Consider the following 27,344-nt stretch of genomic DNA (forward strand, 5'->3'; position numbering starts at 1 on the left):
AATAAATTCTCTCTCTGGTATCTGGAACAGGGGCAGCCCCAACTAATGTGTCTGTGTTTAGGCACTGTTGAGTCTTGTACGGATGCCCAGGCATCTCCAGATGGAGCAAACAAAGAAAGGAATAAGAAATCCACCTGACGAAGGATAGAGGAGGCAGCAGGACTGCATTTGTGACTGTGGTTCTTAAAAAGTAGTTACAGCACTGTTCTTCCAAACATCTGTAGTAACATCTAAACTAGACTTTTTAATGAGCTATTTCTTTTGGACAACACCAAAAATGGGAAAATTGCTGAGAGGTCTGTTCTGCCAATTAACCCCTGGCCCAATGCCAACAGCAGCAGAACTACAGATCAAATGGAAGGTAGCATGGATAATTTAGCTTTTCTCCACATCAAAAGAGGTTTTTCCCTGTCAAGAATATTCAGGAAAAAAAAATACAAAGGAAGAAATAAATAAATTAAATTGTGGACGATTAATATTAGTGTATTAGTATAAAATAAACTACTGGTCACTTTTTAATTTTAGCATTATTCATACAAACACAATAGTCTTAATAAAAAAGGAAAGCTTGCTTCAATTAAGCCACCTACAAATTTCAGTAAAAACACCTTACTTTTTTATGAAAATTTTAAAACACCTTACTTTTTTAGGAAAATTTTAAAATATATCACGATTATATTTTTTCATGAGTCTTCCCATCAGAATCACAATATTGTTACTCAATAATATTATTTACTCAATGACATCAAATATAAACAATTTTAGGGTCTCTTTTTACATATTTTTCTTAAACAAAATATTGTCTCTTCTAATAACATGGCATTTCAAGATTATGTATCATTTTTTTCTTAAAATATTCCATGTATTGGCTGCAGAACTCGCTTTTAATTAACTCAGCTTTATTTCCTTTAACTTTTCTCATGAGCTCTGGAAAACATCTATCTGAAAGGTTCTTATACTTATTAGTCCTCCCAAGATGTTGTTATGAAACAGAACCTGTAATATCTAGAGAAATGCGATTTCAATTTACAAAGTACATAAGTGTATAGTGAGAGTATTGATTCCCTCCACACTGCATCTCTCTCTATTCCTGTTCATTCTGGGCTCTCAGTGGCTGACATATAGTTTAGTATACACACACATACGAAAAATAAAAAAAAAAAAAATCCTCAGAGACCATAGTGCCTTTGTATAAATAAAAAGAAGAGAAGGGACCGAAATTACATTTAAATAGTCTACTTAGTGTTGAGACAGGGAGTTCCTGATGATCCAAATAACCAGATGTGCACTGATAAAGAAGGCCACGAAAGAGAAGCACCTCCATCCATTATCCTGTCTAAAGCATGAGGAACATCATGGTGGTGCACAGGCAAGACAGCTTAAATAGATCTGACCTTACCAAGTAAAGATTTCAGGGTACCAAGACCAGGACACAATGATCACAGTGTAGTAAAAAGAAAAAAGAGGTTTGAATTCCACTTGACCTTTTCTACTATCAAGATTTATAAACTTAAGCAAGTTGCTTCATCATAGATATATCAGAAAAGAGGAGATTTTTAAAGTAGAATGTCCCTAAATAACTTGGTTACAAAACTCAATGATTTATTAAGAATGCTCCATTTTAATTAAGGCAATACTTCTACCTGCTCCAAGAAGTGGCACTGTGTTATAATGAATTGACTGCTCTATACTTGATGGAATTGACATTATCTCTACATGGACCAAGTACAGGTGTCTCTGTGACAGATAGAGAATTCCATCTTTTTAAAGAGTAATATGTTACTTTAAATTTCCTGAGTTCTCTTGTGTCTTTATATATATATATATATACACACATATAATGGTGGCGATTATTCAGATCTTTCGATAACCTCATCTAACACACATATACATTAATTGGTATCAAAGTCAACTCCTGGAATAATAATAATAATAATAATAATAATAATAATAATAATGCTAAAACAGTTCAAATTTAAAAACAAACCTTTAGCATTTTCAATCTCATCAAGATCAAGGTGATAGTTGCACTTTTCATCTAAACACTATGCTATTCATGAATTAGAAATAAAAAGAGTAATATCACTAATCTTGAATATATAGCCATATAAATTATAAATAGAAACAGGTATGGTATAATTTAATTTATGTCTTAAGAGATTTCTGATTTCCATCTCCCTAACTCATAAATTAGTATTTATCTTTAAATGTTTCTGGTAAACAATGAAAAACTTGCCAATAAATAAATCCTGCTAAAATTTCACAGTTAAAATTTATTACCTATTAAAAATGTACTTGTTCTTGGGTTACAAAATAATTACTGTTAAAAACAATAGCTAACATTTGAGTGCTTGCTATGTGCTAGGCTAAGCCCTTTGCATACATTATGTCATTGAATTCTAAGAACAATCTTAATGGGCTGACACTATTATTACCTTAATTTTACAGTTGGTGCTGAGGCTTAGATAGGCTAAATATCTCCCCTAGTGTCATAAAGTAAGTTTAGTATTGCCTTATCTCCTTACCAGTAGAGCCTGCATTCATTCTCAAGCATTCTTTTCATTGGCAAATAATAACTAAGCATCTAACACATGCCAGGCATTATTGTGATATCCATTACCAAAGCCATTTTTAGATTAAGATAATGTATTGACCAGATATGAATATACTTCAGGGAGTCACAACATTTCTTTCAGAATGTGATTTCACTTATCAGGACATAGAACCAAAAACATAGAAGACAGTTAAAAACTTGCTAAAGGGACACCAAGAGAATAGCAAATGTTATTCTAAATATGTAAATACTATAAAATAGAATACTAAATAAGAGGATGAGGGGAAAAAGAAAGGTAAGAAGACTAAGCACTTAATTTCTTCTTGCATGGAGGAGACAGGTGAAAATGACCAAAAATGAATATAAGAGAAAAGAAGATAACTAAAGGTAACCCTAAAGAAACAAAAACCTTAAAATTTTCTTTAAAATGTAATTTTGGTCTCATAAACAGAAGAAAGCAAAGAAGACAGATTTTTAAAAATGATAAACTGCTATATTAACTTGATCTTCAAATTATTTCTCAATGAGTTAACAATTCCTTTTAATATTATAGGATATATAAAAAGGATAGCCTGCAAAAGTTTTACCCTATTAATTATTTACTTCCTTTATGTTTTCTCTTGTTATCATACTTAAATAACTTAAAGTGCTGCAAATAAAGAAAAATAAAAATGTAAATAATTTATTTTTAGTAAGTCTCCTTTCACTCCTCATAGAACTCACAAATAAACAGAATTAGGTAAAGGCACATGACACAAAATATTACCTTTTACTAACACATTTTTCTTACTTCGTTTTTGTGTTTGCTTTTTCAGTACAACAGAGACATTAATGTGAAATCACAAATCTGGTACCTGCCTAGATCTCATCCACATTTCTTACAGACCTCCCATTTGCTTAGTACACTGGAGCCAATATCTTTTCATTCTATAAACTTACAGAGCTCACCCCTGCCTTAGCTACTTTGTCTCAGATGTTGCCTTTGTCTAGAATGTTCTTTCCTGGATCTTCTTCTTGTGGCTGCCTTCCTCGAGGCTCAGATTATCTATTACTTTCCTAACCACGTTTATCAATCATGGCTATGTAGGAAATACATGATGCAGTCAAAAGTATAATAACAAAGAGACTACTTGTTATAGTAATATAATCGTGATTCATTATGATATTGGTCAGAAAAAAACAACCAGATATAATTTTATATTCAGGTACTACAAGAGTCAAAGAGGAGTGGTTACCACCCCTAGAGGTCAGAGAGTAAGGTAAGGAGCAGTTCCTAAAGTCAGAGTGTGAAAATGTTTGGAGAAGGTCACCCAACAGGAATATGGCCTTAGATAGAGAAAAACACTCACAGCCCATCAGTGGGGACCTGGCAGAAAGAATCCAGAGAGATATATACCCAGCCCTCACTCTTCCTCAGTTCTCAAATATTCTGTCAATGATTCCTACTAGTCAAACATGACCAGAGGCTGATGGTAAGGAAGCACAATAATACAGTCCATAGAAGCCAGCCTCCTAAAGTATGAAGCAGTGTGAGGAGCAAAAAGCAGATCAGGAGGGGCAAGTGGAGAATTTCCAGCACACCTTCCAATCTGGTTGGCTCTGGTCACTCCCTACCACATCACCTTCTTTTAATTATTTTCACTGTGATTAAAATTTGGATATTTTCTTCTTAACCTGTGTATCTGTTTCTCTAACAGTAAACTCCAGACTCTTCTGTCTTGTTCATCAATATGTCCCAAAGACTAAATCAATGCCTGTATATATTAGGCCCTCGATAAGTATTTGTTGAATTAATTAGATTAGTAAGACTTCTATGATAAAATATTTATATAGAAAAATCTAATCATTCATGAGGACATATTCTATACTTTATAGCAGAATGATGCATAGTGATTTTTCATTTCACCTAATAAGAATTTTAGAGTGAGTCAGTGTTAGTCAACTATAATGGCTTTACAATTCTATGGCTATGAGTTTGGTCATTTTGGTTTATTTTATCAAAGGGAGACCGTGCTACCTATGTTAGACTTAACATGGATGTTAAATGACACATGTAATAGCCATTCATTTACTTACCCATTTCTTTATTCATTTAATAAATATGTATTGAACACCTACTATGACACTATACTTGGCACACTCTGCTTGGATACAGCAGTGAAGTAAACAGCCACATTTCCTATCTTCATAATGTTTCCATTTAACTAAGTGGTCAAGGTCAGGTGTTCATTGGCCTTACTAATAAGCTAATATTTGAGCAAATACCTTAAAGGAGCAAGGGGGAGGAACTAAGCAGTTGTACAGTAGTGTGATCTGGACAGAAAGAATAACAAGTGCAAAAGTCTTGACTACAGCAAAGTGTGCACGTTGTGAGCAGAGGAGAAAAGACAGGACTGATAAGAGCGGGGCGCAGAGTGTGTTGTGAGGATTTAGCTTCTTGGAGTGAGATGGGTGCCCACAAATGACACCTGACATGATCTGACTCACATTTTAACAGGAGAACAAGGCAGAATTAAAGAGCCAGTTATAAGAGTATGACATTAATTCAAGTCAGGGATGATGAGGTGAGAAGTGTTTGGAGTCTGTGGATCTATAAATGAAAGCAGAGGTGAAACAATTTCCTAACGGTAGAACATGAGGCTGAAGACTGAGAAAGGAGTCAAGGATGATGCTGAGATTTTGGGTCTGAACGATAGAAGATGCTCAAGAAAGGTCTGTTCATTTTTTGTCTATTTGATTTTTTTGTTTTCTATTTGACTCTGAGAAGAGATATTTTTCCAATTATTGACTTTATTACCATGAAAACTCATTCAGTTACCATGATCTCACTGTCATGAATCACGGAAGAAACCCATGGTCCTTAAATTTTGTGAGAACTTTGGAACACCATTTTTCCATTCAAAGATATACCATTACACCATAAAGTTAGAATACTTTGGTAAAACATGCATTTCAAAACTATTACCTTTCTGTGAATTTAGCTCATGATAACTACATTTAATCAAGTTTTGAAAAATTTTGATTTAAGATTTATGCAGTGGCTTTACAATTTAATCTTATTTATAATAGATTCGTTTTATGTAGGTTTTGAAAACTCAGGTTTTCATATTAATTAAATGGTCTTTTAAAATAAATATTTTCATCACATCAAACATGAGTTACCACATTATAATTAGAATATAATGATGTGTAATTAGCACTAAAACTGTATTTAATATGTTTTTGGTCAATAATTCACTGAGTTTTATTTTGGGCAATAGAGCCAGTGTAGTATAATGAAGGAGCACAAAGTTTGGAGACAGAAACTAAATTCAAATTTCCAGTTCCTTCCAGTTCCTAGCATCATGAACTTGGATCAGGCCCTTAACCTCTTTTTTTATTATATTTTATTATCAGTTTCAGGTATATAGTACATTGATTCGACTCCTAACCTCTTAATCTAAATATCTTCATTTATCTAAAAATTGTCCCCAAATTACCTCATAAGGTTACTGAAAAGATTATATTCAAGTATTTGTTCATATGGATTCAGATAATTTGGAATTTACTAATTTAATATGACTTTGATAGAAATCCATTGAAAATAACATTTAACGAACACATGATTTTCTAGCTATTATACAGATATTTATCTAAAATTAAACTATATATCTTCTACTGCCACTCTACAAACTCAATCATTCTTACTAAATTAAAACACTCTGTCTTATGGATATTCTACATTTTTTATTCAGTGGTCAGAGTGACAATTTTATTACGAAGGTAAATACATTTTTATATAAGCATGCAGTATTTTACAGCATGGTGAAAAGCTGATCATTTTATTATGATTTACCACATTACATCAGTCCTTTTGTCTGCCCCAAATCATCAGGCTTTTAAAAGCCTTCAAAACATTCTGCAGTCTGATTAGATCTTCTCTCAATACTAGACACTAAAAGAAGTCCACAGAAAAAAAAAAAAAAAAAAAAAAAGTGAAATTTGTTTTTCTTGCTTACACTCTTTTCCCAGTAACATAATAGATGGATAATAATTATAAACCTATTTCTTGAAATTCTTTCCTCTCCTCTGCAAGTATCCCACACACACACACACACACACACACACACACACACACACACCAGGATCACCTCTTCATCTGACCACCTATTGCAGCCTCATCTCCCTCTCCATTTCCTTTCATATCAAGGTGTTCCGGAAGTTTGGTCTCCATTCTCTCACACTTTAAAGATAATAATTTTCTAATCTTTACTCTATCAGTTTCATTATCTCTTAAGGCAGTCAACAGTGTTTTCTCCCTTCCCTGAATTTCCTGGGCATTTTATCTGTTTCACTTTGATGGCTCTTGTCCAACAGGTAGAAATGAAGAATCAGAGATTTGGAGTAAAAACTCTTTAAAAGTGATGCCAAGATCCTATTCCTCTTTTCTTTCCCATTGGGCCTAACAGTGGGCCCTCTACAGGTTTGATACTTAACTCTTGAATTATAATCAACTGCTATTTCAGAATATAGCATAAAGCTCTCACATTATTAATATATATCAACTTACTCCCTAAAGTCCACAAGAAACTAGCTGTGGCAGAGAAAAAACATTGAATATAAAAGATTGTGTCAAAACTTGCTTCTTGTTTATATTTTTATGCATAACAGAATTAGACTATGTTAATGACTACATTTGTTTTCATTTCTTTTCTAAAATAAAATGGGTGCTACAGATACTAGATTGTCGTGTACATTTAGCCTGATATAAGCATTCTCATCTCAAATGTCCATGTTAGCAGACATATGAGAAATCAATATACATTTTGAAGGAGACTTTTACATATAGATGTGAAGAGCTTATCTATCACAACAGATAATTGGTACGGAATGAGACTACTTATTTTAAATTTATCTCTAGATTGTTTTTTAAGTGAATTTTCTTAGAAAAATCATTTCCATGGCACAGAGGATTATCATATTTGGCTGCTGGTCTGAGCCCATCTAGAAAACAGAGCTAAGTCTTTTTATAAACTGTTATAAAGTAATATCCTAAAGGAGAGAAAATGCATTATGTTTTTAATGGCACCAGGATTTAGCATAATTCCTAACCCTTAATTATTGCTCAATAAATATTTGTTGAACTAAATTTATAAATCAATGTAACCATTTCAATATTTTGGTTTATATGTACATTTTCAGGAACATTATAAATTATAATTTAAAAATAAATGACTCTAGGAAGCTCATCTTAGTATGAGATGGGTTAATGAAGTCTTCATTTTCTATGAATTTCTATTTCAAGCTTGTGATAGACCATGTTGATCTTCAGTTGCTCAGTTGAATCTGTTTCATGAAAAAAGTCAGGTTTTCTTCTATGGTAAAAGTAAGGAGGTAGGGTTAGTGTGTCCCACTGCCTCCCAACATCCACAGCAGCTGCCAAACACCCTGCAGTGCTGTGACCAGGCATAGGAACTCAGAAAATGTGGCCCTACCCTTTTAGGGTAACAAAATTCTTCCCTTCCTATTCTCAATAACCACATCCTGTTTCCATTAAATATTAAAGCACAGAGGTTCAACCCAACAAAATTATTTTATTATTTCAAGAAATGAAGGATAAATTATAGAGTTGTTGAAAATATTTTCTGTATGGAATTTCTAGTCACCAAATTATTCCAGCATTCCAGAGAATATTTTCACTCAGATTGTTCCTAGATAATTTGCAAGTGGAAATCTACCAAATCATAGAAAGAATTAGAAATCATCTACTTCTAGTATAATACTTACATTTAGCATTCAAGGAAATCTAGGAATAGAAAGGTCAAATGTTACTCCAGGTGACCCAGCAAGTTAAGAGCCAAGTAGGAACTAGATAAGTATCGTCTCCTCTACTCCACGTGCAAACTGCATATTTACAACAAAGCTAACATTGAAACCTTTAGCGTTCATTTAAACGACCTGAAATTTGTTTATCTCACAACATGATATTGCTCATAGATTAAACTATGTAACCAAAAACTGTCCCTCTCCAATGCTGATATTTCGCTCATTGAGGTGAAATTTCACTAGCCTTATAGCAGCTTTATCATGTCAGTTCGTGTAAATCCACTACAGTCTCTGGTTAATTTTTCTTGAATTGCAGAGCAAGCACAGTATCATTACGCCAAGAACACTTAATGCTTTCTGAGTAGTAAAATGGCATGTATTAAACATTTTAGAGATACAAATACTTGTCAGAGGTAACAGTCTCACAAATATCCCACAGAAAAACCTCCAGAAAGTCATATTTGACCTTGAAGAATAGGTATTCTGAAACACACACATCATAGGGCTATGTTACATGAACAGTACTTTAGAGTTTTCCCAACTATTTCAAACATTCAATAAATTTAAAATGCCATTATGCCAAGTTTTCTAAAGTTTTGTCTTTTAAGTTGATGTAACTGAGGGAAGTTATTGGTTTTTAAATGATCTGTGCATTACTTATGGATACAGAATTCTATGTAAAATTTCAGAAAGTAGTTTGTACTTCGGAGATACTTATTTTAAAAGGAACATTTGATCAATAGACTACCTAAGGAAATTACATTAACATTGAATGACTGGTAATATAGTTATTTCATGTCAGTGTACATTTATTTTCATTTTTGAAAGATTTTAAAAGCACTTATTTTAACGTTTTTAAATACCACTAACAAATAAATGTAAACATTTCATAGACTTGGAAATATTTTATTTTATTCACCATTGTAACATTTGTCCAAACTCCATGCTTTTTAAACTTAAACTTTCACACATAGGATATTTTCTAGTCCATTCTATATATAATTGCCAAGATAACCTCGAATACTTTTATTTCATCAGTTATAATTATTTTATACCAAAGACAATTTCCTCATTTTAAAAAGCAAGGCCATCTATTAACTACTTCGCTTGGCTGTTAGCTCTCATACTTACCCTCTCAGTGTCTTTTAGGTTTTCTTCTCTCATTGTGGGTTTTTTTTTTTTTTTTTTTTTTTGTAATTGACGTGATCCAGTCCCTGTCTTTAAATATGATTTAAATGCTGTGGGCTGCCCAGCTTCTATCTATATTCTTGATTGTTCTTCCAAAGTTTAATTTCATCCTCTCTTGCATCTCTGGTGTCTCACTGTTATTGCAAAGAAGTCATGTCCAAAACTGAACTCTGCAACTCTGTCTCTGCAATCACTTTCCTAACCCCCACCAACCCCATCCACCCAACTTCACTTAAGACATTGTGGCCAGACTGAAGCCTAAGGTTATATCTCAACTTTTTCCTTGCTATTATCCACTTTGCAGGCATCCTTGTATGCCTGCAAAGTGGATAATAGGTACTTCAGCACTTAGGATATGGACTTCCTTAGCTTTACCAGATGTTGTCAAATTGCTCTCAAAAGAACTAATATCAGTTTACATTTTAACCAGCAGAGTAATTTCCGTTTCCGTACCATCTAAACATTTGGTAATTTTTAACATCTAATGACTGTGAAATGTAACTTCATTGATTTAATTTTTATTTCACTTGTTATAGGTGAAGCTGAGCATCTTATTGCACATTTATTGTCCTTTGGTTTTCCTTTCCTGTAAATTGCTTGGTTATGTCATCTGTCTATTTTACATTAGATTATTTGAGGCTTTTTTTCTTCATTTTTTGTTTTGTTTGTTTTTTTAGTTTCCAGAAGTTTATAATACCATCTGGATACAAATCTTTTGTTGGTTCTATGTATTACAAATATCTTCTTACATTTTGTTTTTTAACTTTGTTTATGGTAACCTTTCATTATATAGAAGTTTAAATTTTAATATATTCAGTTTATAAATTTTTCCATTTAACATTTAATGCCTTGTTTTATAAATTATTTTTATCCCATAGTTATAAAATATTTTCTTCAATTTTCTTGTCACAGTTTTAACATTTTGTTGATCACTTAAGTCATTTTTTAAATTAAAAAAATTCAATTACAGTTGACATACAATATTATATTAGTTTCAGGAATACAACATAGGATCACATTTAAGTCTTTAATCCATCTGTTTATTTTTGTTCATAGTGTGAAGTAGAAATCTAATTTTAATTTTTCCTTGAGGATTCTTATCATTTACTAATTAGTTCATTCTCCCCATCCTCCCCCCAATTTTTAATGCCTTTTTAATTATACACCAAGGCCATTATGAGTGAGAATTGCTTTAAGGCTCTCTATTCTCTTCAACTTGATGATTTTTCTATACCTGCATTATTTTCATACTACTTCAGTTATTATAGCTTTAAATAAGCATTTATATTGCTGTTTCAGCTATCTATTGCTGTAAAACAAACTGCTCCAAAGCTTGCAGACTTCTTTTTAAACCATTATTTTTCATAATTTTGTGGGTAATCACAAAATTCTGCTTCCTATTGTATCTGTTAGGCACTGGTACAACAATGAGCTCCAAAACAGCCTTCTTCATTGACATGTGGTGCTGGCTGCCAGGTGGTAGCTCAGCTGGGGCTGTCAACCGGAAGCCTTTGTTTTCCCCCACATGGATCTCTCCACATGGCTATACAGGCTTTACAGAGCACAACGGATGGAGTTCAAGAAGAAGTGTTCCAAGTTGCAGATCTCTTAAGGCTTAGCCTAAAAAGTGACTCAAGTCACCTCTCCCTTATTATATTGGTCCAATAGGCTAAAAAAAATAAATAAAACCTGCCTCTTGATGAGGGGAGTGGCAATGTCACATTGCCAAAAAGCACACGGGAAGGAGGATAGTGTTGTGGCCAGCATTGGAAATACAATATACATTCTGACAGGGCAAGTCTTGCCTTTTCATTATGTTTCTTCAACATAATCTTGGTATTTATTTTATTTTCCACCTATGAATCTATGACTTTTATGGTAAATTTGTCAAGTTGCATCCAAAAAAATGTTTTAATGAGATTTTCAGTAAAGTTTCAGATACGATTCTTTCAACAAATGTTTGTTGAATGTCTACTATGTGCTAGGCACTGTTCTAGTGCTACCGATAGATAAATGAACAAAATAAACAAACTGCCTTCTCCAATTGAGCTTATGTTTCAGATAACTTGTAAAAAATAGACATATTTATTTCTTTTAGTCTTCTAATCAATGCACATATTTTATTTCTCAAATTTAGTAAGACTTTCATTTATATTTTTCATTGAAGTTTCATAATTTATTCTTACAAACTTTACCTCTTTTATCTGATTTTTCTTGGGCAACCTATTGACTTGTTTTTCCCTGCTATTTGAGACCCAAGCTCAACAAGGGCAAAAGTTTAACTGCTTTGTGTATTCTCATAGTTTCTCATAGTATATCACCAGATAGTGCATGACAATGTAACATGAATTGATAACAGATTGAATAAACAAATGCACACTGAAGTGAAAACTTACTTTTCCATTTTGAATCTTAACTGTGGCAAGTCAAACTATCTAAACTAAAATAATCTCCTAGTGGACTGCCACCATCATACAATTATGGAAAGTCACATATGTAAAAGCCATTAAATAACGTAAAGGAGCAGCATACCTGGTTACTTCAATGGTAAAAAAAAAAAACAAAAGAAAGAAAGAAAGAAAATGCTTTTTAACCTTTATATGAACATTTAAAGAAGTTAAAAATGTGTTTGCCTGGCCTTAGCTTACCATGCCTTCAACTAATAACTAATAACTTTGAAATTTCAACTAATAACTTCAACTAATAACTAATAACTTTGAAATTTCAACTAATAACTTTGAAATTTACTTGTTAAGTGGTTATAGTGTGGAACAAATTAGGTCACTTCATAAATGGCTTACCATGCCTTCATAAAAGTCACTTTATAAATAGTTTACCATGCCTTCAACTAATAACTTAAAACTTTGAAATTTCAACTGATAACTTCAACTAATAACTAATAACTTTGAAATTTTCAACTAATAACTTTGAAATTTACTTGTTAAGTGGTTATAGTGTGGAACAAATTAGGTCACTTCATAAATGGAATAAAAGCTCAGTATGAATCTGTTTACAAAGAGAAATCCATAAACATTCTCATTTTCAGGTCCTCAATTACCAAATACCTACAATTCTTCATTTTAGAACCACGTTTCAACTTATAGAAGTATGAAAAAAAGTAGCCAGATTAATATTATGACACTAAATGATAAAAAAAAAAAATAGTGGTAAGTACTGAAGGAGACCTAAGATTTATATTTTAATCCCACACTCTCAAGATGAGTAGGTTCTGACACGCAGTGTCACCTACCCATCAAAATCATGACTATGCAACCAAACAGAACTTCCAAACATCTCAAGTTCTGATACATAAATGAGGAATATCCTAATAACAATTTCACAATTTTCAATACTATGTGTAGGTTACAACCACGGTGTTTTATATATCTCAGAATTATTATGAAGAATTTTTATAAAACACCAGTCCTTTGAGAAGCTCCAGACATTGTATTAGTAATTTGAAACCTACAGAATGTTACAATATGAAATCTAGAATGAGGAAATCAAAATGAAAAGAATGGGAAACAGTCTCAGCTAACATCAAAATGCACTGCCAAGGTGGAAATCTTCACATAGTTTCTCTTCCAGCCACTTCTGTGCTTTTTACTGACAGTTCTTTTCTTCTTGCTCCATGTACATGCTTATAATTCCTAATTCTAAATCTGTAGTCAGGATCTGTCACCTGGGAAACATATCCTTGTTTCTAACTCCCCCGAAGTATCATTGCTTGAATGTCACAAAAACACAGCAGACTCAGGAATCCCAAATCAAACTCACCTGCTTTTCCTTTTGCATTTCCTATCTCAGTGAATAGCACCACTAACCACCCAAGCCTCCATGCTAGAATACTGGGTGTCATCACAATCCCCTTCTCTCTTTTATTGCCCTCATCTAATTAATCACCAAGACTTGGCGATTACACAGGATCTCATTTTTTAATGACATATTGACCAGTTTTCTCCTCTTTATACACACTGCTATTGCCTTCATTCAATGTCATATTCCTCTAGCTGGACTCCTTGCTTTTAGATGTATCTCCTTTAATTCATCCTCCACAAAGTCACCAAATAATCTCTTTAAAATACACAGAAGATCAAATTACTCAACTGTTTAACACCCTTCAAAGGTTGTCAAATGTTCTTGAAGCATAAAGCTTGAATACTTGGTATGACTTGTAGGTCTTCTATGACTGGCCTCTTACCTACAACTCTAGTTTCCTCATTAAGTTCTGGTTCTTTCCTTAACCTACTACTTACCTGTGCCAGACAACCTTGATTCACTAACTCGTTGCCTTGCTCACACTTGCTCCTGCTTGGAAGATCCTCTGCCTGTCTTGAACCTAATGAACTCCTACTTATTCTCAAGATCTAACGTAAACACCATTGCTTCCAAAAACCTTCCTGAAATCTATATTTGGAATCATACGCTCCCATAAATATAATAGGAACTAATACTTGTAGAGTTCTTACCATTCACTAAACTTTGTGCTCAGCAGTTTGTTAGATAATTTTGTCGTTGCACTCTTTAGATGAACTTGTAAACTCCTTTCACATTACTTTACTACTATAGCCTACAAATACACTTATAAATGAATTGAAGATGCTTTATTTTACTTAGTTATTTACATTTTGTATTTTCTCCTAGCCTGAAAACTACTTATGGCTAAACTATATTTTATCTTATTATCTATTTACCCAAAATCCTTCACTGAACAAGTAGAACTCACATCTCTTTGATAAATGGAGTTTGATGGCTCCAAGGAGATTGATATAATAGATATAGATAGCTTCAATGACCTTCTAACTATTTAGAGGTTCTCCTAATAAAACTAGAGATGTTATCAGAAATATGATTCTTTAATTTAAAAGTGCTTCCTGGATCAAAGCAATTATCTACCTAACTTACAAGATATACAACAAAAGAAAAAGCAAGATGACCATTCTTGATATCAATACTGAAGATAGGTCAATTTAATAATGCATGTTTACATTAATCACTTATGCATTTATCTGAGTTAATTAGAGCCTATGCAGATCTTCTGCTTGCTGTACTAACTAGGAGGAATTTTTTCTAAAGGTATATTTAAAAATACTGTCTAAAATAGCATTCTAAAATTTTATCCTACAGTATTATTAAACAGTAATTCTAAATGATCCCATTTTAGCTAATATCTATAAACATTCGGCAACAATCTACCAGTTGAAGATCTGTGATTCAGTTTTAGGAGTGTTACTAGTTTGTGATATTAAATCAAAAGATTTAATAACTTGAATTAAATGAAAAAGACAATGAAGAGTAAGCCAGTCATGTAGTTGTCGGATAGCAGGGGAGTTATAGATATGTTGATATTAATACTAAAAGAGCTACATCTTCCCAAAACATTTAAATGTGGTGCAAGAATAAGAGTAGAAAGTGATTTGCATATCAAATAGCCTGTTTCATCCTTGCTTAGTGTACTAATGTTTGTCAAAACTACCCCTTGTTTTATTTCAGCATTTAGGGTTTTTAATCTTCCATGATAGTGACTACAGGGCTAACTTACTCGATGACATTCATAGGCTGAAGTCATGTAAAACAAATATAACTGAGATACAATTTAAGGAGGAGATACTCATTTACTGTCAAATAACTGTAAATATTTTCTTGTTTGTAAAACTTGATTTACTTTTATTAAATTATTTCAACTAGATTTGATTTCAAAAAACAGCATCAACCCAGAAACTAATAAAGAAAATAAATTTTCCTAAAGTATATATGGAATATTTTAAACCAAATTATTACCTGTTCATAATGCCCTTGTAAAGCCTTTAGATGCCTGCCTTTTAAATAAATGTATCTCTTAATGTTTATTTACATAATTAAGCAAACTTCCTATATATAGTTTTCACTAAATTCAGGGTTCTGGATGTTTTCTCCTTATTATTAAAAATCATCTCCCTATTTTTAGCATTCTTTCTAGGTAGGTTTACCATTTGAATAATCTTATACCTCATGTCATCATAATTATCTGATCTATAAAGAAAACTCCTACCTCCCCAAGCAGGGGCAGTCCCCCAAACTGGTGCTATTTCCTCTTTCCTCCTTAGCTGGCGGCTCAATCAACCTAGCCAAAAATCTGTAGTCATCCATTTCATTACAAACCCACACCCATAATTGGTCATTAGGACCTATTGATTCTTCCTCCTGAATATATTGCAAATCTATAGTTTATCCTTGAGTTGACTACTGCTGCTTCATCATTCATCACTTGGATCATTGCAGTGAATTTAAAATTGGCTTCCCTGCTCCCTAGCCTCAGCTTCATCCAACCCCCAATCCCAATTCATTCTTTTGGAATAACTGTAATTTTATTTTTAAAATAAAAAGGATAATACCATTTCCATACATAAGTTTTTCACTGTTGACAATACCCCATAGAGTGTAAGCCAAATTCCTGAACATGGCAAAATGGTATGGCCTTTAGGTATCTTATCAAATTTATGTTTCTTCATCTTCCCACATATTCTCATGATGTGGTTCTCTTACTATAGGCAGAAATAAGTGCCTCCCTACCCCATGTTCTATGAGTACTTATTTAAACACTGTTGTTTTAGTACTAATTTCAAGAAAAAAAATTAAAAAACTCAAAGTAGAAGACAAAACAGTATTTTTAAAGCACAGAGAAGTCTGAGTAGTGCAAAATTAAATGGTAGAAATAATGCATCAACAATGAGGATAAATACAAAGGGAATAAACATCAGCTAAAGGATAGATATCGTTAACTGGATTCTTACGCCTTTTTTCCAAGTCACACAACTAAAATACAGTGACACAAAGAAGTTGAAAGTAAAAGAATGAAAAAAAAACTGAGACATTCATATGAAGATAAAAAATCCCATTAGAATAAAGAAGTTTCTACAAAACAGTAAAAAAACAATTCAGCTGAAAAATATGATAATTACAAATTCATGTATAAATAATAACATTGCCTCAAATATACAAAGTACAATGGAGAGAAATAGGAAGAACCGTTGTCAAAGATCAGTAATAGTGGGAGATTTTGGTACATTCTATTGAGTAACTGATAGATCAGGCAGCAAAAATAAATCAGCACATTTTAGGAGATTTAAATAGCACAGTTAAAATGTTTGATGCATTGAACATATATAAAACTCTGCACTCAATAATTAAAGAACATGCATTATATTCAAATATATCATGAACTTTTAAAATTAAACATGTTATACCACAAAGCAAGTCTCAACTAATAGCAAAAAAATCAGTATCTGACAGAACTTTTTCTGTAGAAATAACACCATTACATTAGAAATATAAGTTTTAAGACTTTAATTACAGTAAACTGGAATGTGAGTCAGAAGTTTATAAAACTGGAAGACTATAGAAATACAGAAAACTCTAGAACTAAAGATATTTACATGACTTTTCACTTATCACTTTTAAATGATGGTTTGCATCCCAATATTTCATTAATCAAAAGTTTGATTGTTTCAAGAATGTTATGCTTTCAAATTACTCAAAGACTGTAATTGAACTATAATATAGATTGATTAATAAATTAATGGCATCACTAAATGTACACTAGAAGTGGAACTTTTATTACTAGCCTTCAGGCCAACATTTCCAAGAGAAAACTTAAGATTTCTGAAAAATAATATATAATTGACGTATTCAGATAGATGAGTACTTAATAATTAAATCAATATCATCAATTGCACTACATTCACAGAAAATTGGGGTGTTACTGGCTAATATGGATCAGAAAATGATCAGATATTTTAGAAATAAAATCTATTCATCTAGCTTCAATCAGTGTTGCCTGACTATAGAGGTGATAATAGAGCATTACTTTAGGTCATAAAAGAAATTCCATTAAATGCCAACCTATAAATGGTACTCCTGGAAATATAAAAACTGAATCTGGGTTAGTTTAGGATGAAATGGGCCTTAACTTAGATAGAAAATGAAAATGAATAAATATATTTCATAAGTCTTCCTGCAAAAGATATTGGCATTTCACTGTATTTTATCATTTTAACTTAGCTAATTTCACATTGCTGACAAGATTACTTGACCATCAATTTTTGAGATTTGTATAATAATATTGATTTTATTTTTCTTGATTCTTTTTTTCTCTAGTAACAGAAACCTATTCAGAAATGGTAATTAAAAGGCATTGAAAGTCACCTGATTAGTTGTATTGGCGTTAGATCGTTGACTAGATTTTACCAGTCACTGTTCTGTCAGCTTTAACACAAAGCATATATTTATCTTACAAATAGTTCAATTTATGGGATAGCTGTTTTTCACAATTAAAACTATTGAAGTTTTAATATACATGGAAATAATCACAGTAGCATTCTCTCCACATTTCTAACAACCCTGGAAGGTTTTATTACAGATAACTATAACCAGTTTTCTGAGGACAGCTTTTAAGATTGTTATATGATCTGAAGAGGAACATTTACATGAATCTTAACATAAGTTACTGAGTTCTGCAGAAATAAGACCGTTTGCAATTGATTTAAAAAAACACACATATAAATAATTGGTGAATGAGATTGAAGTAGGAAAGGGTTCCTTGTGCTCTTGCTGAGGGAATGGAAAAGACAGCTGATTGAGGAGAGTTGAGAGAGAACTGGCACAAGAGTAATTGCAGGAGAAATGAAACTGATCTGCTCAGTGAGATGATGTTGAATGCTACTTACTTAGTTCTATGAGAGAAAATACCCACTTATACAAAATCTTTCACTTAAAATTGGGTTTAACCCCAGGTCAGTAATCACAGAATTATGAAGAGTTAGAAAAGAGTGTCAAAGATCACCTACTTCAACCCATATATCCAAAAAAAAAAAAAAAGAAAACCAGGAAGTTATATAATTTATCCAAGAAATACAAATCACATCTGCTGCCTCCTATTATAGGGTTCTTTCTATTGAATTAAACTGAATTAGATGTGTGGATTCAAAAGAAGCAATCTTGCTGTAAAGTCAATTAGTATGAATACAAGCCCTGCTCTCAACATCTGACAATTACAATAAAATTCTATGGGGAATGCATTATGAAGAGTAGAAAAGAATGCCAGTACAATTCTATTAAAGCTAAGGCAATCTGAGGATTTAATTTTGATGTGTTTAGCCAAAGTCAGTTACTCATGCACAGGAGCTGGAAAGTAACCATGGGCTACTCAGCAGGTTTCAAACTCTTCTGTTAAATTAAAAAACATAAGAAAGTGGGGTGAGGAGGTAAGGAAGGAACAATGTAAGTAAAGGATACAAATTAAATAAATTAATAACTTAATAGAGAAATCGTGAATTCACTTCAAGAATGATAGGTGTTCATGGAAATTTATCTCAAATCAAAAGAAGGGCATAGCATCACGTCGTACACTTTAAATACAATTTTGTCAATTATACCTCAAAAAAAAGCTACATTTCTTTCTCAAAAAAAAACCTACATTTCTTTAAAAAACAAAAAAATTCATTTATATCTATTGAAAAAATTTAAAAGAAGTTGAAGTAGAAATTAGAGACAGGGATGAAAAGAAAGAAAATTGAGTATAAGAGAATGAGAACAAAAAAGAGTTATGGGAAAACTTTATAGGGATCTAAACTTTTTCACCAGCTTGAAGTGACATAGTCTCAGAAGAAAAAACTCTCTAATATATAATAATTATCTAGCATTATAAATATATTAATGTTCAATATTCAAAAAGAATCCTTTTATGGTTACCAAGTACTTTTATTGATAGTGGATCCCAGTTGTATATATAATTTGATTTACAAAATGTGATTTACGTGTAGTCTGGGAGGAACACATCTAGGACACAAAAACATATTATTTTAAAGCACGTGAAAAATAAAGATTCCATAAAAATGAAATCTCCCATGTCCACTGCCTATATTTCTTCCTTTTCTTTACGTTTACCTTTGTCACCATACCTGAGATTCTTAGGAAACTTGCCCATTCCTATAGCTACATTTTCTATAACCAGGCATTTTTCTTTCAATCAGGGCTTCACTGTGTCTGAGAAATGAAAACTGAGGAAACAGTGGATGCAGAAATGGGCTCTAGTCTTGGAGTTGAAGATTTAGGTTCTGAGGTGGTCACTACGTAGTTGAGTGACCATACTCAAGGCATGTCATCTCTTAGGAGCTCAGTTTCTTCATCTAAAATATGAGAAGTTTGAATTAGATGTTCTTTAAACTCTCTGACAGCTTAAAACAGAGTCAATTGATTAATACTTCCTTTTTGAATTTTCCTCACATCTCTTTAACACAGTTAAATAGGTAGCTTTTGCAAAAATAATAATCCTTTATCATCTGTAATATTCTACTTATATTTCAAACTTCCCTAGCTTTTGCCAAAGGGCCTGGTAAACAAATAACTTCAAATAATTACCAACTCTCAGAGTAGTACAAGTAGTCATCTAAGATCACCGTTTACATTCTATGTTGATAGAAAGGTTTTTTTGAGAAAGTAAGAAATGTTTTTAATGCTTAGCTGAAATAATTCAACTATTTAAAAAAATAACGCTTTCTACAAGGGTGAATCTAAATTCAAGTCATAGATAAGAGCTATTTCAATGGTATCTATGTATGGTATCTACAGTTGAGGAGCAGAACAAAAAATAACTACTTGGAAAGTCTTTATTTATGACAGTCTAATATTACTATGACTTTGACAAAATGGACAAAGGTAAATTATCTCAGTGTTGTGTTTAATGGCTCTAATGGCCGGCTCAGTGCGGGCCATTTATTTTAAGATACCTATTTACTTGTAAAACTCATTTCTATAAAACAGGCTAACATGGTACTAAGATACCATGTAGAAAAAATTTTTTCAAAATTCCACAGTCATAACCGTATTTCATGCATAATTGTTTGGTAAAATAAATGAATATACTTCATTTTTATTTATCATGTATCTGACTACAGATGCCTACATGCAAATAAAAACTATTTTTAAAATAAACTAAGTAGAACAAGAATAAAACTTTGGATAAAAACTTAAAATCATTATTCTGCTAAATATTACAAGGCTCAAGTTTTCTTTCTTGAAAATATATACTTGAGACTTGTGGATGCTGAATAAAATATAATCAAATGCAGTATTCCTTGCATGATAATTATGATACTGTTTGTAATGTCATGATTCTATGCATAGGCTACCAATACAGTGCAGTCTTTTAGTTGTAATTCTCAAACAATGACACCGTAATTACAATGCCCCTCTCCATACAAATACTCTGTGGCTCCTGCCACAGTTGACTTCATCACACTGGGGCACTTGAAGAAACATACTGCCTCAATTATTCAGCCACAATGCTTGTGCCTATGACTAATCTGAGCTAATACTGAGAAATAAACATAATTAATGTTCATGCTTTACTGTCCATTATCACCATCCCCTTCTTTCTTTGGTGTCTTCTTTAATCCTTACACCAAATGATCTTCAACTACTCCTGTCATAAAGAGAGCTTTGAATGCTACATAAAGTCCTTAAGCCTCATACCAGTATTCCCAAAGTATATACCAAAGAACACCAGTCTTGTGATACATTGATCAAAAGAGAGAGAGAGAGAAAGAGAGAGAGAGTGTGTGAGCGAGTAGGATCCAAGAGCCAATAATTCTGGGAAACTGTATACTATATCCCCAACCCTAAGGATTCCTCAAATCTATTAGCATATCAAAGGCTCTTAGGAGTCCTGCAGTAAAGAAATATTTTATCTGTATTTAACTCATACAAGTACAAATTTATTTAACTATGGAAACTATTCATATCATTTTAAAAATAAACTCTATTAACATATCTGATAACCAGTGGCAAATATTAGGCACTTCCTTGCTCTCATATAGATTTTAACTGCTAAGGTCCTAGCTCTAAAAAGATTAGTTAGATGCTGGCTAGCTAACTGGAAAAATAAATATACAAATCGAGGGGTTAATTTTTTGTAACAAATTTGTGTGTTACCTCTATCCAAGGATGGTTGATTTTAACACACATTTGCAATGCAAAAGCCAAAGTGCAGAATAAAATGGAAATTTCAGACACCAAAGTTGTGAGATTGCACCTTGCACATGTTTCTAATTGCATATGTCAATATTGTATTTGTTCTAGAATTTCTATGATAAAAGAACTAATATTCTGAGGCAACTATTACAAATATTGAGTAAGGGTAATTTGTAAGTACATTTAATAAAACCACTTTTTTTCATCTAACAGAAATGAATTTAATCATCTGATGAAAAAAAAAAAGTGGTCACCTGCCAATAAACTCCCAGCCGTTTCCTGGTTGTGTCTCAACCTTTTTTTTTTTTTTTTTTTTTGATTAATGACCAATAATACTTGATTAACTGGACCTTTTAACTGAGGGGAAGTTTTGAGTTTTGACTTATTCAAGAAGATTTAAAAGAAAGACTTTTGCTTTGAAAGTCTACTTATCTTAGAAAACTAACAGTTTGAATCTGTCTGTGCAAGCCACCATTTACATGCTTTCTTCCTATCTTTAAACAGAGTAGGAACAGAACAAAAGAGACATAAACCGCCTATTGATTGATATTCATGTGAATCAAAGGATAAAATGGTAATGATGAGGATAAGAAAAGGTGAGGAAACTCAGGAGTCTTTAGACTGAAGTTGGAAACTGTGTCAAAACCTGTCTTTCCAGGATATTTCTGACACATCTTGCTTCCCTGTTAGAATAGTAGCACATAAGACAGCCCCCTGCATGGTGTCTGACACTTCATCTTTGTCAGTTTTTTATTCCCATATGTTTCTGCTCTCAGAAATGCTGATCACGGAATTTTTGAAACACAAAATATTTGTAGTCACTTTTTTTCCAGTGGAAACCCTCATTGTTGCCTGCAATCTCGATCCATTCTAACGGAAGACTGACTGCAGATCTAATCTTGCAGTAAGTAAAGATAATTGACAGCATTGGTAGGTGGTTGAAATCCTTAGTCTGACAAAATAACAGTTTTGAAAAAGACTAGTATAGTCACTGATGAATGCCTATTAAATTTCCATAATGTCAATTATTTGCAACCTCTTATCTTTATAAAATACATAAAGATAGGAAATGCTAGGAAATGCAGTTTCTTGTTTCTGATTCTTTGCCTAAACAGTAATAAAATTTTGTTCGGTCTTACAAAGCCAAAGGAGAAACACCTTTACACTTCCAGCTACAGGGGAAATATCTCTAGTAAAATGCAATATTTTAGGAATAGATTCTGTCGTTAGGCTGTATCACCCCAAAGGAATGGACAAAGTTGAGAAGATTGCATTAGATACTATTTACTAGCTAAAGCCTCAAAGTAGTTTTACCGATCATCAAAAAAACAAAAAATAGTAAATAAAATGGTTTTGGTGTTTTTCCTACAAACTCATTGATATCCTTTTTCTTTTTTATTAATTTTTTTTCTAGTGGCAAGATACACTAATATTTTTTCTGGATAATATATTAAAAGTAGTTTCTTGACATGTTGCTTTTTGTTTTTCAATTTTATTTAAGAGGATGATTCTCAAAGCCAGACAATTATGTTGTTCAATAAAAAATGATTACAATCAAAATTTTGCTCCTTATTAGTTTTCATATGTCTTTACTACTCTCCTATGAAGAAAAGAAAAAGTGCTCGATATAAATAGACCCTTCCATCCAAATTGCTTCCCCCGGCCAGATATTCTCCATTTCAGCCTTCATTTCATTTTCAATTTGAAATTACTTCTTTCTTTACCTGTTCATTGTCTCTCACATCCCATAGGCTGAAGGTTCCACATTGGAGAGAATTTTGTACACCTAGCAGCTACCAAGTATTATTGCTGAAAAAAGGAATAAATAAGTAAGGTGGGAGTAGGGGGGAATGTATATGATGGATCAGAAAAAAGTCATTGTGTGGTACCAAAAAGTTATCAATCTATAAATGTACCAAGCAAAAGCAAAAGTAATGCTTTTGACTATTTGCTTATTTTACTCCATTATTTTTTGTTGATCATTTATCTCTAAAATATTCAGCATCTTTCATTATTTCATTATCATAATAATTAGCTCCCACCTGTTTAACAGTGCAGCATCAGGTACTTTATATACAATTTTGCAGCCATCCTGCAAGGTAAGCACTCATATATCTATCTATACAGGGAAATCAAAGCACATGGAAGTGAAGCCACAAGGTCACAAAGGCAGGAAGTGGCAGAGCCAGGATTTGAATTTACTTCTGCCTGACTCTGAAGCTATGTTCTCTCCTCTGTATCATTTTATTTAATTTTATTTATTCAGTTTACTCTACACTGATTGGTATTTCATAGTATGTTGCTTTATAGGCATGTTTGAGGTTTTGCTTTTAAAAATATCCTTCTGATCTATGGCCATGCTACCCTGAACAAGCCCGATCCCATCTGATCTCAGAAGCTAAGTAGGGTCAGGCCTGGTTAGTACTTGGATGGAAGACACCTAGGAAGACCAGGTGCTATATGTATAAAAAATAAAAAATAAGGAATTGTTAGCTGACAAGTTCCTTGCAATCTGTGAGGTCAACCAAGGGTTGCCTTGCCTAAAAAATAAAAAAAATAAATTAAAAAAATATATATATAGCCTTCTGAAGTCTTATCCAATTGTTAATAAACTTGCTAAAGGTAGAAACAAATTTTTTTACCTAATTGTTCTATTGTGCTTATACTCCTCTACATCTTGAAAAGTATAATTTTATGTTCATATACTCTGCAATCTATTCAACTTTATTTCCACTAGCTTAGCTATCTTTTTCTGGGGCAAATCCCACAGATGTTTTCTATTATCTTATAATGTCACTCTTTACCCACTAAAGTAGAACTATAAATTATTTGGCTTAGAATATTTAGAATTATGTATTGCAAAGTTTATGAATTAAAAGTTTAAAATAATTTAATCTCATGAATAATTATTATGCCATCAGGACAACAACCACTATCATATTTTAAAATTTGGCAGTGAAATATTTAAAAATAAATATCTTTAAATGTTAGATGGTCAAAATCTGCTTGGTCAAAATCTGCTTTCCCTGTATTTCTTCAAAATAACTGTCTTAAAATTATTTTTTGCTTGTTAGTTCCTCACCATAGGCTCAAGTATACTGTCAGTCGTGCCTGTGCAATTACTAAACCACTACACTCTTTTAAAAAGTTATTATAGCTATAGCAACTAACATGTTGTCTCATAATTATATATAGGCAAGTATGTCTCCTTTCACATTGGTTAGGATTGTCTTTGAATACAATAACAGAAATCCAACAATGCTTTAAATTTTTTTAAATGTTTATTATTTGTCTTACAAAGAAAATAAAGTCAGGACATAGTTGGATCTGGTGTTGGATTGCTGACTAGATGATATGGGGCCTAATATCTTTCCAGTTATTTTTGGCTTATCACCTCATAGTGCCAAGATGGCTGCTGCCCTACAGGCAATAAATCTGTGCTCAAGGCAAAAAGTAAAGGAAGGAGAGCATTAGCTACAATGTTCCTCTCTTAATAGGAAAACATAAGTATTCCTACCATCCCTTCCACCACTATCACCTACAGAAAATTTCTATTCATATCTCAGTAGCTGCTAGGGATTTTTCAACATGGTAGTATTGGCATGCAAAAGAGAAGAAGGTTAGGAAAAGCTATTGATTCATCCAACCAACAGCATTTGCCATACTCCAAATGCTGAAAACTCCTCAACAGAAAGGATTATAACTTATCCATCTTTGTACACCCAGCATTTAGCAGTGTTTGACACATTTGTATATGCCAAATAAATATTTATTGAATTATACCCCTTTACAGCTAACATCATTCATTGCTCTTTGAACCTATAATTGAATTAACATTTTCAAAAGATATTTACCATGGATCTTGAACAACTATAATAAGAATTTACAATATAAATCTATAAAAATGAAATATTATTAAATTGAAATTAAAACTCTGTTCATCAGAGATGTCAATCTAGCATTTCATGCGACCAAAGTTATATTCAGAGTGAAATCTGTGTGATATAGCATAGGTTTGGAGTGACAAGAAGAATGTGAGATTAGGTTCATGTTTGATTGTGCAATGCTTTTCTGCTTCATCTTGCCTGTGTGATCTCTTATTCCTTGTACTGCAGAGCTAGGCTAATGTGTTTTTAATAACAAATTATTCGGGAGGTTACAAACAATACACTATTGCTAATACTAATAATAAGAATTAAACTGTGGAGAGCATTCAGGATGCCAGAAAGTGTTTTACAGTGCTGCAGTGGGCTTTACTGATACTTAGAGAACCTTTACATTCTATTCCATAATACATACATGTTGGTTCTAATAAAACTAGTATTTTTCCTACAACTTTTAGTAGAATTAAGACTTAAAAATGATACACTAAATTCATCCTGGGCTTTGTTTAATGATGATGATGATGATGATGATGATGCAAATATGTAGAGTGCTTATATGTGCCAGGCACTTTTCTAAGCACTTTACATTTGTGAATTCATTTCTTCCTATAACAACCCTAAGAGATAGGTATTATCATCACCTACACCTATAGAAAACAAAATTGAACCAGAACTTGAAGAAAGAACTTGCCCAACAGCCTGCAGGTAACAAGTGGCAGAATTAAGATTCATTCCCAGGCCATCTGGCTCCAGAGTATGGGCTCTTAATCACTTATCCCTGAAACCCACTATGGATCCCCAGAAGTGCTCATACCTAGTTTTGAATAACATTTCTCCTTTATCATTCCAAGAACTCTATTAAATAGGCATTGCTTTCTACATTTGATATATGAAGAAACAGAAGCTTAAAGAAGTTACAGCAACTTGCCAAAATTCACAAGAGCACTAAATATGATTCAAAACACAGCTCTGACTAAAATCTATATTCTTATACACTGTCCAGTGTTCTGTACTGCCTCCAACAAATAGAGAAAACCTTTCAGTCAGCAATGAATTTCCTGTGTCACAAAGTATGAAGAATATCACAAGGTCACAGAACTTCAGAGCTGAAAAGGATCATCTATTCCAATCTACTTATTTTACAGGTGGGGAATTGAAATCAGTAGTAACATCACACTGCAGATCCCCAACATCCACACCTAAGGGTCAGTCCTCTTTAAAATATCTTCTCTCTTTTTCCCTTCATGTTGATTTTCCATTTAAAACTTATTTGATATAGTCTAAATTATTATAGCTCACAATTGAGAGGAAATTGTAAATTTTCACATTTATCATGTTAGAATAATGAAAACCTTCAGATGTCACAGTCTTTATTTTCTCCACAGTTTTATTTCAAAAACATTATCTCTGTTTGTCATCTTAGAAAATATAAAATCTACTTGCTAGAACAGCATACAGCACAACATGTATCAAACTTGTCTCCAGAAACCCTAGGAAGATAAAAATCATGACAATTTATACCCAGCATCCCCTATCCACTGTGTATTTGCTTTTTATTGATTGTCCTCTTACTTGGACAAATATAATAACTTAGGTGTTTGAGTGATTTCCACCTTCATATTGGTCTTGGATGTACTGTTCTACAAAACAATCAAGATTTCTGGCAAGTGTTTGTTAAATTTCATTCCAAATGATCCCAGAAAATATAACTAGAGTGTAATATAATGTATTTTTTAGATGGAAAATTTTATAGACCCATGAATATAAAGCCAGTATTAATTAGCGGCAAAAATATACTGCTTTCAATCATATATTTCATCATGAAAATAACACTTTTCCCTTATTTTCCAGGCAAAATGCCTTATCAGTCCTTATGCATTGCAATGGCTATTAAGTAATATTCA

General features: G+C 32.5%; 2 protein-coding genes and 1 pseudogene across 2 annotated transcripts in view; 2 read left to right on the plus strand and 1 right to left on the minus strand.

Annotated features, from left to right (window-relative positions):
• The window catches only part of CTNNA3 (catenin alpha 3), a 1,416,183-nt gene that overhangs the window by 854,928 nt on the left and 533,911 nt on the right, over nucleotides 1–27,344 (minus strand). The gene's annotated exons all lie outside the window — the stretch shown is intronic.
• LRRTM3 (leucine rich repeat transmembrane neuronal 3) overlaps nucleotides 1–27,344 on the plus strand; it is a 160,450-nt gene that overhangs the window by 48,981 nt on the left and 84,125 nt on the right. The window lies entirely within an intron of this gene.
• On the plus strand, nucleotides 23,904–24,021 carry LOC120610041 (uncharacterized; annotated as a pseudogene).

Source organism: Pteropus medius, unplaced genomic scaffold (assembly GCF_902729225.1).
Source record: "Pteropus medius unplaced genomic scaffold, Ma_sr-lr_union100, whole genome shotgun sequence".
NCBI lineage: Eukaryota > Metazoa > Chordata > Mammalia > Chiroptera > Pteropodidae > Pteropus > Pteropus medius.